Below are 15,023 nucleotides of genomic sequence, written 5' to 3'. Positions count from 1 at the left end.
CTATCCCTTTTCTTCTTCACCTTCTGGTATTCCTATTATTCGGATATTATTAAGTTTCATATTGTCTTGCATTTCTCTTAATCTCTCTTCATTCTTTCGGAGTCTCTTTTCATTTTCTTGCTCTTCCTGTGAGTGTTTTTCTACTCTGTCCTCCACCTCACTAATCTTATCTTCTACTTCATCGATTCTACTTTTGATACCTTCTACTGTGTTCTTCAACTTGGAAATTGTATTCTTAATTTTCTCTTGTTCCTTACTGATAGTTCCTATTTCCTTTTTCATGTTGATATAGGTTGCAGTGAGTTCATTGTATATCCCCTGTATTTTCTGGTAGCTCATTGTCAGCTCTTTGAACTTCCTGATAACCTGTGTTTTGAATTCAATATCTTATAGTTGACTTGCCTCTGTTTCATCTAACATTGTTTCTTCAGCTTCCTCCTTTCCTTTCATTTGGGGGTTGTTGTTGTTGTTGTTGCCTTCCCATTGTTTGTGAGCCTCTTTTTGTTAGCCTCAGCTTCTTAAATTGATCTGTTCTGACTCCTTCTGTTTATGGTGTGAACTTACATGGTGGAATGCCTGTAAAATTCAGTGGTGCAGGCTCTTTCGGTTATCTTGGTGTTCTCTACTTCCACCTACTTTTTTTGTGTGTGTGTGATCAGTTGGAGGAGGAGGCAAAGTGGTTTATGACAGCAGGAGAGTACTCCATGATATTTACAGTAAGAGCGGGTAGAGAAAAGATAGGTGATCCCCTGGCTATGTACAGAGATAACCGTAATCTTCAATCCCACTAGCCCCTTTTCAGAAAGGATGGAAGGAAGATAAGGCTCTTGTTGGGGAGGGAAGGTTTGTGATTTGGATCTAGAAGGGAGTGAAGTTGAGGGATGTCAGATTCTGAGGTAAGGTGAGAATATAGGATGGTAAATAGGTGTAGTGTGAGAGAGAATAGAGTTAATCACTACAGTATTATAGTTCAGGCAATAATGTAGTAGGCTAAGTTAATCACTACAGTATTATAGTTCAGGCAACAATGTAGTGGGCTAAGATATGGGGCGGGGGTGTTGTGTAGTATTTACAATAATATGTAATAGCTATTATTTCCAATAATATTAGAGCAACGGTCATATGACAGAATCTATGATATACCAAGATTAGGGAGTATTGGACCTTCAATAGTGTGCTAGCTGGGCAAGGGGAATTAAAAGGACAGTGAATTAACAATACACTATGATTGAGGGGAGGGAGAACCCTGTCAAGTGATACAATGTATCCCGCCAAGGAAAAGAACACTATACAGAAAGAGGGGTAATACAGAGATACTATTAAAATGAAAGATGTAAGAATAATGACAAAATAATGAAAGAATATACAAATATGCAGTAACTTGTAGTTTTTCTGTTATAGCAAAGTGAATTTTGTCTTTCTGTTTCTACTGTTGGGATGTCCCCTCTTTGAGTGTAACTCTGGTCTTTTCCCCTTTTCAAGTCTTTTGTCTCACTTCAGGGGAAGAGGGGCGAAAAGAAAGAAAGAGAGAAAATAAGAAGAAAAAATTAAGGGCAGTAGATGGGAGGAAAAAGCAGTAGGTTTGGAAAGAAAGGAAGAAGGAATAAAACAAAGAAGAAGAGAGAGGGTAAAAGTATTGAAAGATAAAAGAATAATAAAGTTAAAGGAATAAAAGATTATTTAAAAACAAACAAGCAAATAACAAACAAGCAAAAAAAAAACCACACCTCTTGTTGGTTTCCAGCCGGTCAAACCTTTTCTTCTGGTCTCACTAGCTGCAGCAACCTGAGGGGCTATTAGTGTGGCCTTCCTCCCTTCTCGGTGAACTCAGCTGGTCTCACCAGTGCCCTCCCAAGATCCATACTGGTTCCGCTCTCCAGCACCCCACAGAGAGCAGATTTTCCCCAGGATTCACAGTCCTGGCCTGGGGTGTGGGCGCACTCTCCCGGCCAGGCTTCCCTGGTCTTGCAGGCTTGGGCTCAGACCTTTCCCAGTGCTATTGCAGAACGCACAGGAAGACTCTCAATTCTCCCAATCCAGCAACTTCAGCCTGATTCCTCGTGTGATAAAAACTCTCTGGCTTGCTTCTTAGTGCCCACTCTTCTCTCTGCCACTCCAAGCAAACCAGCCTCTCCTGGCGTTTTTCAGTCTGTGCCCGGCTGGGTAGGGAGGGTGCTTATGACTGGCTCTCTCCCAGGGTCCTTGCTGCCAGCCCTGGGCTCCCAGAGACCTAGGCGGACTGGCAGAGAGAGGACCTGCAGCCTCTGCACTGTTCCCTCGGACCTTGTTGACCTTCATCACCTCCTCTCCTTACCATCTGGTCATTCCACTACACTTTCTGGAGTCCTACCTTCCTGTATGCTGGGTCCCTGTTGGCTATCCGCTGAGCTCCTTTGCAGATCAGCCCGATCTTTCTCTGGCACCGGGGTGGGGGAGTGAAATCCTTTGTCCTACTCCACTGCCATCTTCCGAGCTCCCTGTCCTTTTTCTTTTGAATTAATTTTTGATTTAGAGAACAGTGCCATAAACAGTACAAAGAATTCCCATATACCCTTGCCCAGATTCACCAGATGTTAATATGTAATGTTTTTCAGTCATTTACATGTGTGTTTTCTTCCCCTCCTTCCACACCGGTACAGTATATATTTTCTCAACCATTTGAAAATAACTTAGAGACATAATGTCTTTTCCTTCCTAAATACTATACTGTGTATTAACTGAAAACCAGAACATTCTCTTACTTTACACGAATATAGTTATCAAAATCAGAAATTAACATTGATGCAGATTTTTATCTAGAGGGCCTATTCAAATTCTGCCAGTTTTCTGAACAATGTCCTTTATTTTTTAATTTATTTTATTTTTATTATCTGAAAGATTTTATTTAATTTTTTTACATTTTTTATTTGTGTTGAAGTACAATTGTCTCCATTTTCCCCCTACCACCTAACCCCCACTTCAGCCATCCCCACCTCCACCCTCAATTCTACCCCACTTTTGTCCATGTGTCCTTTATACTTGTTCCTGAAAATCCCTCCCCCTTTATCCCTTCCCATCTCCCCTCTGGTTATTGTCAGTTTGTTTTTTATTTCAATGTCTCTGGTTGTAATTTGCTTGCTTGTTTGTTTTGTTGATTAGGTTTCACTTAAAGTGAGATCGTATGGTATTTTTCTTTCACCACCTGGCTTATTTCACTTAGTATAATGCTCTCCAGATCCATCCATATTGTTGCAAGGGGTAGGAGTTCCTTCTTTCTTTCTGCTGCATAGTATTCCATTGTGTAAATGTACCATAGTTTTTTGATCCACTCATTTACTGATGAGCACTTAGGTTGCTTCCAGCATTTGGCTGTTGTAAATTGTGCTGCTGAGGACATTGGGGTGCATAGGTTCTTTTGAATTGGTGTTTCGGGGTTCTTAGTATATAATCTCAGCAGTGGAATTGCTGGGTCAAAAGACATCCATTTTTAGTTTTCTGAGGAAATTTCCATACTATTTTCCACAGTGGCTGCACCGGTATCCATTCCCACTAACAGTGCACTTTTCTCCGCATCCTCTCTTTAACACTTGTTTGTTGATTTGTTTATGATGGCCATTCTGACCAGGGCAAAGTGGTATTTCATTGTGGTTTTAATTTGTATCTATCTGATGGCTGGTGATCCTGAACATTTTTTCATATGTCTCTTATTATTATTATTATTATTATTATCATCATTATTATTTACAGAGAAAAGAAGGGAGGGAGAAAGAGAAATATCAACATGTGAGAGAAAAATTGGTTGCCTCTCGCATGTCCCAACTGGGGATCTGGCCTACCACCCAGGCATGTGCCCTGACAGGGCATCTCTTTGTTGTCCTTTCAGTTACAGAGCAGCACTCAGCCCACTGAGCTACACCAGCCAAGCCTGACAAATTTCCCTTAATTCAAAATAGTAATAATTTTTATTTCTGCATACATGATCCAAGTTTGCATTTGGTTGTCATGTCTCTAATCTGAATTTCTGCTGACTTTTAAATGCCTTTAATACACTGTTTTCATGTATGTATGTATGTATGTTTCTGTTTAGGGACTTTTTTACTAGGCTGTTGATTCCTGTACTAACTTCACATTATCCTACTTTTGGTTGATGATTATAGTATCTATGGAAATAAACCCTATATTTTCTTTTACTTTAAAAATTTTCTCCAAACTCACCTCTTAGGGCTTCCATCAGAATATTATTAGTACAGTTCCAGGACTTGCTATTGGAATTGTTTAAATTGAAAGACTCTATAGATTAATTTGAGGGGAACTTACATCATTACTGTGAGTTTGTCATGTAGCTAGAGTGCACTACTTAGTTTTTGATGTTCTCCATGGTCATATTACTTACTTTCACCCACTCTTTACCTGGGTGGTTTCTGTTCTCTATGGTGCATCTAGAGAATTTCTTTAAGGAAACCTTCTTGTCCCTTTTTTTGCAGTGAGGTCTCTATTCTAGGTGCTCTCATAATACTTTTCCCTTTGTATTATGCTCCTTAATTTTTCTCTTTTAGACTGTAAGCTTGAAGGTAAACAGAGGTTCTAGTTTTTCAGGTAGTAAATGTCTAGCATAGTAATTGCGTGTAGTTTCAGTGAAGTGTTTGACTGAATGAATTAGTGTAAAGGTTAATAGATGATAAAATGTAGGTCTCATTATTATGCTGCATAATTATGTGTTCCTCATCATGGTGGTGCTTTCATAATTTTTTAAGGAAAATAATCAGGAATTTAGGAAGATAAAAGCATTTGAATAAAACCAAAAATATTTCAGTATTAAATTTCTGAAAAATTAGGAAAATTAAAGAGGAGCTTTTATCAATGCTTATATTAACATGATTTTGAGTACTGCAAAACCAGAAGGTGAGTTCCTATTTTTGTGACTTAAATTTTGAAGCTTTGGCTACAGTGTTTTACTCCTGCTTTTTGAGCAGTGGAACTCATTAGGCAAGGTGACTGGGCTGTGATTATTGTTGGGGTGCTGCTGGTGTTAGTGCTGCAGAAGGCCATCAAGAATGGTGAGGTCTGGGGTGGGGGCTTTTTAAGCAGAAATCCACACTTCTCAAAAACCCCACTACTAAACCAACAGGGAATACTCCCAGATGTACCTTTCAGCCTTACAAGTGAATCTTCCAAAGAAACCATCTACAATTCCAGTTTCCGCAGTCTCAAAAATGGATGCATCACCACCTTGAAACCCATAGCAACATCTAAAATTGATAACACCAGAGGTCTCAACAAATAAAGACTTCCACAACCTTAAAGTACCTACATATAAACAATTTTTCACAAAACACATCCCGCGTGATGACTACAACCCATGATTGTTAAGTGACCTGTGTATCTTCATCAATAAGTCACTGTAACTATGAATTTTAAAGAAAAGAAAGGATCAAATTTTGATATTGGCAGCTTTGTTGGTGGTATTGGATTACCTTGGGGAATTTTATCTTTTTTATATTGGATGCAAAATGTATTATTCAAGAAGAGACAGTCTATAAAGAACCATTGATGAACATGATCCTATCATTTGAGGGATTCCAAGGACCAGTGGAAAGATTGATGCACCCAATTATTTAGTTTAAGACAGTGTTCTCTTTTTGAAAATAGTATAAACAGGCCATGCATTAGAGGTACAATATATTATGTAAATACTTTAAAATTCCTCATGATTACTAATGGTAAAAAGGGTTTGGTTTGGGATTTTAATGAACATTTGTAGCATATAGTCAATGCAATGATTATATTCACTTTTAGAAAATACATAGACAAATCGTGTCCTATTTTCATTTAATTGGAAGACATTAAAAAGCACAGTGCCATCTGGGCATGCGAATAAGATGCTTGTCACAGCACTCAGTGTTGATTGTGTTTGTTGCTCATGCAGAGAACTTCAGTGCTCTTCAGAAGTGGATATAACCTGATTACTAATACCACAGCAAAGCTTTTACTGTGAGTAAACTCCTATGAGTAAACCAGGTCTTACACATAATTTTAGTTTAAGAGTCTCTTCAGAGAGCATCAGTGTTTTATGTTTTAAATCTTAGTACTTGGCTTAGAAACAAAATGCACACCACCATCTGCCCCACACCCACATCAAATAAAATAAACAATACCTGAGCTTAGCTCTGTTAGCCAATGGACAGCCTGTATTTTTATTAATGACCTTCTCACTTTCAGTAGTTGATATATATCTCTTTTTAATATCAGTGAGTTGCAATATTTAACATGATAATTTTTTTTATTTTTTAATTTATATTCTATTGAATATGCTATTACAGTTGTCCCAATATTTCCCCTTTGACCCCTCCCCCTGGTACTTGCATTCCCCCCTTCAGTTCATGTCCATGGACATAACTCCATTTCCTATACTGGTCATAACATCCCCTGCCTTGTTTTGTACCTACCAATTTGCAGTTCTTAATCCCTGTACCTATCCCTTATTCTGTCCCTTCGTCTTCCTATCTGATAACCCTCTACATGATCTCCATATCTATGATTCTGTTCCTGTTCTGCTGTTTGCTCAGTTTCTTTTTTAGATTCAGTTATAAATTTATTGCCATTTTAATGTCCATAGCTTATTTTTAGTATATTTTACTGATTATACTATTACAGTTGTCCCATATTTTCTTCCCTTTATGGTGGCACTCTACCCTGTACCTCCTTTCTCTCCAGGATTTCCCCCACACCACCTTAGTTCATGTCCATGGGTCTTACATATAAGTTCTTTGGCTTCTTCATTTCCTATACTGTTCTTAACCGTCCCCTGCCTATTTTGTACCTGCTAATTATTCTTCCTATTCCCTGTACCTTTCCCCCATTCTCTCCACTCCCCCTCCACACTGATAACCCTCCATGTGATCTCCATTTCCGTGACTCTGTTCCGTTTCACTTGTTTGCTTAGTCTGCTTTTGTTTCTAGGTTCAGTTGTTGACAGTTGTGAGTTTGTTGTCATTTTACTTTTCATAGTTTTTATTTTCTCCTTTTTCTTAGATAAGCCCCTTTAACATTTCATATAATAAGGGCTTGTGGTGATGAACTCCTTTAACTTGACCTTACCTGGGAGCACTTTATCTGCCCTTCCATTCTAAATGATAGCTTTGCTGGATAGAGCAATCTTGGATGTAGGTCCTTGCCTTTCATGACTTTGAATGCTTCTTTCCAGCCCCTTCTAGCCTCTCAAGAGGTTTCTTTTGAGAAACCAGGTGATAGTCTTATGGGAACTCTTTTGTAGGTAACTCTCCTTTCCTCTTGCTGCTTTTAAATTCTCTCCTTATCTGGGGAGGGGGGTAGATGCAGACAACTGTAATTGAACAATAAAATATTTTTAAAGGATTCTCTCCTTATCTTTAATCTTTGCTAACTTAATTAGGATGTGTCTTGGTGTGTTCCTCCTTGTGGGACTCTTTGAGCTTCTTGGAGGTCTATTTCTTTTGCCAGATTAGGGAAGTTTCCCTTTATTATTTGTTCAAATAAGTTTTGAATTTCATTCTCTTCTTCCAGCACTCCCCTAACTCAGATGTTGCAATGCTTGAAGTTGTAACAGAGGTTTCTAAGCCTCTTCTTATTTTTTTGCATTCTTGTTTCTTCATTCTGGTCTGGTTGGATGCCTGTTTCTTCCTTTTGTTCCACATCATTGATTTGAGTCCTGGTTTCTTTCCCTTCACTGTTGGTTTCCTATATGTTTTCCTTTATTTCACTTTGTGTAGTCTTCATTTCTTCATTTTGCAACCAAGCTCAATTCTTTGAGCATCCTCATTATCAGTGTTTTGAACTCTGCATCAGACAGGTTGTCTATCTCCTTGTTGCTTTGTTCTTTTTCTGAAATTTTGATCTGTTCTTCCCCTTCATTTAGGCCATATTTCTTGAGTCTGGGTACCTGTTAACGTGGTAAGGAGCAGAGCCTTAGATTCATTGGGTCAGGGCAACCTTCTTTCCTGTGTTATGGCCTGTGAGGGAGTGGTTAGATAGGGAACAGTGTTGCTTGCTCTGCTTTCATCCCACTTTTTCCTTTATGCCCACAAGCAGATTGTGCCCTTTCAGTGTTCATTTGCAGGTAGGTGAGTTTGTTTACATTTTAGGATCTGGATCTCTTCAATGAATTCTCCTGTAAGGCTGGGATTTTCTCCCACTTCCACAAAGCCCACAGGTTTTTGTTTTGTTTTTTACAGTCTGGGATTTTGAATCTTTTAGTTTCTGACGCTGAAACCCTGGATTTCGTGGTCTGTCTTGCTCCCCTGTTGTTCCTCCCCACTCCTCTGGGCACGGATGTGGGTTCACGCCTGCCTGTCCTTGCTGTTTGTCCTCTCCACCCCACTGCCAGTCTCCACCTCTCTTACTGTCTGGATGAATTTTCCTTTAATTCCTTGGTTTTTAGACTTAAATGCAAATGATTTTCTGGCAGTTTTGGCTGTTCTCTGTTTTTAGATTGGTTGTTATCCTCCCTTTGGTTATGTTAGGAAGCAAAGCATTTCTGCCTGCCCTTCCATCTTGGCTAGCACTCCTGATTTCTTCCATGAAATCATTGTTAACCCATTCATTGTTTAGTAACAGTTATTTGGCCTCCATGTGTATTTCATTTTTTCCCCAGAAATTGATTACTTGTTGCGTACCGTTGTGGTACGCAAATCATATAGAGAAGATGCTCTATATGATTTCAGTGTTTTAAAATTTATTGAGACTTTTTTTTTGGTCTAATGGGTGGTCTATCCTGGAAAACATTCTTTGTGTATTTAAGAGTATTTAACTGCTTTGGGATGAAATGCTCTGAAAATATTAATAAAATTTATTTGGTCCAGTGTGTCCTTTAAGGCTACCGTGCCCTTACTTATTTTCTTTCTGGAAAATCTATCCATTGATGTCAATGGGACATTAAAATTTCCTACTATGACTCTGTTAGTGTCAATTTCTCCCTTTATGTCTATTAATGTTTATATATTTAGGTGCACCTATGTTGGGTGCATGCATGTTTACAAGGGTTATATTCTCTTGTTGGAATGCTACCTTCATTGCATTACTGGTTTGGTATTGATGGCCTCCTTCAGGTTTTATTTTTTGGTCTGAGAAACCCTTTATTTCTCTTTTTTATTTTTTCTTTAATTTTAAATGATAGCCTTACTGGGTAGAATAGCCCTGGTTTTAGGGCCTTGCTTTCAATCACTTTAAGTACTTTGTGCTAGTTTTTTTCTGGCCTGATATGTTTCTGTTGAGAAATCAGCTGACAGTTTTACGGACGCTCCTTTGTAGGTGCTAACCATCTTTCTCTGGCTGCTTTTAAGATTTTTCTTTTAGACTTTAACCTTTGTCACTTTAATTATGATGTGTTTTGGTGTGGGCCTCTTTGGGTTTATCTTGTTGGGAGTATCTGTGCTTTCTGAACTGTGTCTTTTCCTTTGCCAGGTTATGGAAGTTTTCAATCTCTATTTCTTCAAATAAGTTCTCAATCTCTAGCTGTCTCTCTTCTTCTGGTACTCATATGACCTGAACATTGTCATGCTTGATGTTGTCCCAGAGGTTCTTTAAACTATCCTCATTTTTAAAAAATTCTTTCTCTTTTTGCTGCTTTGAATGGATATTTTCTGCTACCTTATCTTCTGAATAGCTGATTCGTTTCTCTGCTTCATCTGACCTGCTGTTGATTTAAGTTCTCACTGAATTCATTTATTCTTCCCCTAAGTTCCTTAGGTATCCTTATAATTTTTGGTTTGAAATTTGTATCTGGAAGCTTGCTTACCTTCATTTAGTTCTTTTCCTGGGGATTTCTCTGTACATTCATTTGAATAATACTCTTTTGTCTCTCCATTTTGATTACCTGTTGTATTTGTTTTTGTGTATTAGGTAGATTGTTTCCCAGTCTTGGTATTATTGCTTTATGTAGTAGCTGCCTTGTGGGGCTCATTTATTACTACAGTCTTTCTGATCACCTGAGCAAGGTGCCCCAGGAAATTCCCTTGTGTGGGTTTGTGAGCCTTCCTGATGTAGTTGAGTCTTGATTGCTGTTGGACTGTTTGTTGGTGGAATTCATCCTCAGATTGGCTGACTATGATCCACCCTGACCACATTCTACATGCTGCCGTGCAGGGCCAGATCTTGGGAGTGAATTCACTCCAGCAGGCTCTGATGCCTCCTGAGATCTCCCTTTTGGGTGTGCTGCTTGTGAAACTATTTGGGTCATGCTCTGACATGATCGGAATCATGCCACCTGGGTGTGTTTGTTCTGGGGCCTTTTGAGAGGGACCCCAATGAAGGCTGAAGTCAGGAACTGCCTGTGACTGGCTCTGGGCTACCTGTTTGGAGCTGCAATGTGATCCACAGTTAATGGCTGTCTATGCTTGGCCTGTGTGCCTGTGGGAGATGCCAAGCTGCCTTCTATTAGAACTGAACCTAGAGCTGAGTCTAGAGCAAATCACCAAAAAGCCCAAGACACCCCAAGATTTGCCTCCACCTACTGTCTGCTTGTTAGGTTCAGTTGCTAAAGAGCCTCCCATGATTCACAAATTCTGTGAGGTATGTTCTCTGTGAGTTATCAGGTAGGGGTGAGTGGTATTTACTGGTTTGGTACAGATTCAGACTCCACCATGCTGAGTGCGAGGCCTCTCTATACATCAAGGCTAGCTGCCACCTGCCAGGCGCCTACCAAGTTTCATGGTGGGCTGTGGTCTGAGGGATTCTTTAGGGTGGGACCACAGAGTTCATCACGCCAAAACAGACCAGAATTGCACTGTGAGAAGGGAGGGATCTGTACAAGAATGGTGATGGCAGTCAGGCGTGTGAGGGTAAAATGGTCCCCACCCCAGAGCTGCACAGTTCAGTCTCTGACACCCACTGTGTACACCTGAACTTCAAGATTTCTTTAGGAAAGTTTATAGCACTGGTTCAGGCAGCTGATGATTGAGCATGGCAGGGTAGGTGACAAGTAGGAGGATGGGGGCTAGTGAATCCCCCAAGGCTGATGCTAATTGGAGGAGAGGGTTCTGTCCAGGAATTATGGCTTCTGTGTACAGTAGGGATGAGAGATTCAGCCCAGAGATCCCCTGGAACCACACAACCCAGTCTGTCCTCACATGACTCCAGTCTACTCTTTGTTGTCCCTGACAGAGCCTGGAATGAGTGACAGTGAATGAGATTTTGTGCACTGGTCCTCTATGAGGGAGCCTGGGTTTCTAGCAGACTTCCTTCTCTCCCTGGCAGATAGAATCCCTGATTTTCACAGCCATGTGTTTGTTATATGGGCTCCTCTTCTTGGCTCTGGTGATCGTGGCTGGGGAGCCGAGCATGGGGTTAAGACCTCTTGCTCTTCTTGGGGAAACCTTTGCAGCTGAGATATGCCTCCAGATTCTTAACCACTGCACATGGATACGGGGAAGACTTCTCTTTACCTAGTCCTCAATTAGTTATTTAGGTTCATAGTTTTATAACTTAGTTGTAGTTCCAGTTTTGTCTTGGGAGGAGGTGCGTGTAACTCCTATCAAGTGCACCACCATCTTGGATCCCTCAATAATAATTATATCTTAGATTGGTCAAAGAAAATCACACCAATTTTTAATAGTCTAGAAATGAGCAAAGATGTCCTAATAAACATGGAGCTACAGTAGGGATTATATGTAACTTTGTGATCAGTTTTTGGTCTACAGAGAATATCAAGAATTTTGATATAAAAGGATAATTTCTACTCACTGTACATTATGGCCAATTGATGTGGTGAATAGGGGTGATAAAAATTTTCTAAAATATGTATGTGACAGGCTATGTGTGACATGTACATTGTGGAGGAAATAGTATGAAAGGCATGTATACATTAGTTTGAAGCAAGATTTGGGCTGATAGGTAAGTTGTATGTTACCAATTTAGCCATACTACTTTCAACTACTGCTTTAATATCTTTGCAAAATACACTTAAGGTATATTTTATAGTAATGGGAGCCTTTTAAGTTTAAGTTTAAACTTAAGTTTAAATGTAATTAAGTGTTGTTGCCACATTCTTGGTATTTCAGTACTTCAAATCACTCAGAACTTTGTAGATAGGCCTGCAATTTTCTTGAGTGATTGTTTCTTTAGCACCTTGGGATATAAAACCACTTTGTAAATTTAAATGTCATTATATATCTTTCAAATGTTCTTTTAATGTGAAATAATTTAGTTAATGTCTTTCCTCATCAGGTAAGTTGTATGATTTATTACTTTGAAATACCAGTACTTCAATATAGTCAGTTTTTTTGTTTGTTTGTTGTTGGTTTGTTTTTGGGGTTTTTTTTTGCGGGGGGGTCATTACAAAATCGAGGGGAAATGGTAATGCAAACCAATATTTTGCTTTGGAGCAGCATATTTCCTAAGCATAAATTTATCTTTCTAATTGTTTTTACTTAATCAAATGTTCAATTTGTTAGTAATACTTGAGAATATATTTACTTGAAGACAAATGCAGTCCATATATATATATATATATATAGGCAGAATCCAGTCAATGATTTTAAAATTTCCTTGGACAACCCATAAAATCAGTAATTAAAATACAGGTAAATGATAGTTGGCAGTGTATTATAATGATGAGACTATTTTTTAGAAAATAATTTAAAACAAGTACCTGCTTTTTCTTTTTATTATAATAACCAGCTTTTGGTAATTCATTTTTACTGAGATCCATTTTTAGAATAAACTTTTGTTCTCCACACAAAAAAAAAAAATTGGAATTATTCTTGGGGAATGACTGCATAATGGTAAGGGCAGTCAAGCTCATATAAGATTACTTTAAAAAGCAACTCAATAATAGCAAATAGCAGTTGTCAATGTTATGTGAATAGAAATTTACAGCTTAGGATAAAATTTCCCGGGGAATCACCCTACAGGATTGTACAAAAAGCTTTTATTTCTTGCACAATTTATATAAAGTTAAGTAGAAGTTTTATGCAGTTCTACTTAGTATCATTGGAAACTAAAAATGGTCAGAGCCATCATTTGTTTCAGGCGGATTCCCTTGTATAAATTTCACAATGCTTCCGTGAGGTAGGAACTATCATTATCTCAAATTTACAGGTGAGAAAACTGCTGAGGTCACATGTCATGTAGGTAGTCTGACTCCTAGATCTGTGTCAGGATATGTTGCCTGTGTAGCTTGTAGTGCTATGTAACTTAAGGGTTAAAGAGTGACTTTGGTCTGGAAACTGACAAGTCACATAACTTCTTCAAACTTGAGTTTCCACAACTGTAGAATGAATGCTTTTATGATTAAATGGGATAATTTATTTAAAATAGCATACAATGTATGCTAAACAGTTATTAATAATCACATTAGTTAGAATAATAACTACTCTTGTTTTTGTGATTTATAACAGTTCCATATTTCTTTGGCCCAAGATATTCAAGCATTTTTTTATGAAGCACATAAAGTGACTAGTGTTTTTAAGTTAAATACTTACTGGCTTTTGATTATATGTGTAGAAGGATTACTGTGAACAAGCAAGTTAAGAGATGTTTTGGTTTCAGCAAGAGACAGAAGTTATACAAAATGATACTTGCTTTAAAGAAGATATCACTTCTTTGTGCTTTATAATTGCTTGTTTGTGTGTGTACAAGAGAGTGAGAGAGCATGTGAACACGTGCTTTCCACCAGAGCCAAAGATAGAGGATTCTCAGAGCCATTATCTAATTTTTCAGGACTTGTGTAGTGGGGCTGGATGGTGTTTTATGTTAGATGCTATTGTGAACAGAGGAAACCACAGGGTCCATATTTTGGAGAGCCCAGGCCAGTGATCCTAGGAAAGTTTGTGATAAATTGGAAGAATCATAGTATGATTCCACAGATTGGAGGCCAAAATGATGGCAAAGACTGGATTTAGTGAAAATGAGAGTGGGAAACTGAAAGGCTAGGAGATTCTAGGCAGAGAGGAAAGATATCTGTGTTGATTTTGAGAATAAAATAAGGAGCCATGAAGTTAAAGGGTATAGAAGTGGAGGTGTGAGAATGGTTTGTGGCTTGTGTGAAATTTGCCAGGTTCTGGACAAATAGGTGAAGGGTAGGCCCTAGGGGATTTGTTTTAAAATTGAGTAACTGTCCTATTGAATATTAAGGATTACTGAATGTTTTGGATTGTAAGACGCACCAGACCGTAACACGTACCTGGGTTTTAGAGGAGGAAAATGGAAAAAAAGATTTTGAGGCAAAAAATGTGGTAAATATTTAATAACATAAATAACGTAGGCCCCTGCCCTGCGCCCTCTCTCCCCACCCCCCGCCACCGCAAGCCAGGTAAACTACATTCAGACTATAAGACGCAGCTCCTTTTCCTCCCAAATTTGGTGGGAGGTGGAAAGTATGTCTTATAGTATGAAAAATACGGTATGTACTAGTGCTTACGTGGGAGACGTAGGACCACATTGGTTGGGAATAAGAACAGGAAAGAGACTGGCTGAGGACTGTGAGTAGGGCCGCTTTAGCATTCTAGAAAATAATACCTTTTAGTGCCTTTTAAAAGATGTATATAATTCTATTCTTTAAAAATCATTAGAGAGTATATGTTAATAAAATTGAACTTTTATGAACTTTCTGATCATGTCCATTTATTTAATACATTGTTCTTGGCTAGGAACAGAAATCTCATTAAATAAATATAACATTTTATATATAAATTTTAATAAATTTATTAAAGTCATAAAGTTTACATATATCAAATAAAGTTAATAAAGTTATACATATATAAAATTTTGAGATAAAAACAATTTTAATATTTTCTCATATATAAAAACATGAAAATTGTCTATTTTAATTTTCAAAATTAGAAAGATACACTCTGGAGTCATATATTAATGATTATTTAGCAAATAAGTTTGCTGTAGCATATAAGCTATAATATCCAATCAACTATGTCACTTTCTATTAACCTCTGTTAGTAGGAACACAAGCTAAACAAATACTAGAAAAAGTTATTACTATCTAAGTAAATGTGTTATTTCTAGATTATCTACTGTTTGGTATTATTCATCCTGCTGTAATATTAGCAAGAATAACT

At 38.1% G+C, this 15,023-nt stretch overlaps 1 protein-coding gene across 3 annotated transcripts in view; it reads left to right on the top strand.

The window, feature by feature from the left end:
* The window catches only part of UBE2V2 (ubiquitin conjugating enzyme E2 V2), a 65,836-nt gene that overhangs the window by 26,014 nt on the left and 24,799 nt on the right, over positions 1-15,023 (top strand). The window lies entirely within an intron of this gene.

Source organism: Sturnira hondurensis, unplaced genomic scaffold, assembly GCF_014824575.4.
Source record: "Sturnira hondurensis isolate 20B ecotype Veracruz unplaced genomic scaffold, ASM1482457v3 Scaffold0006667, whole genome shotgun sequence".
Taxonomy (NCBI): Eukaryota; Metazoa; Chordata; class Mammalia; order Chiroptera; family Phyllostomidae; genus Sturnira; species Sturnira hondurensis.
This window is presented reverse-complemented; position numbering and strand designations above follow the sequence as displayed.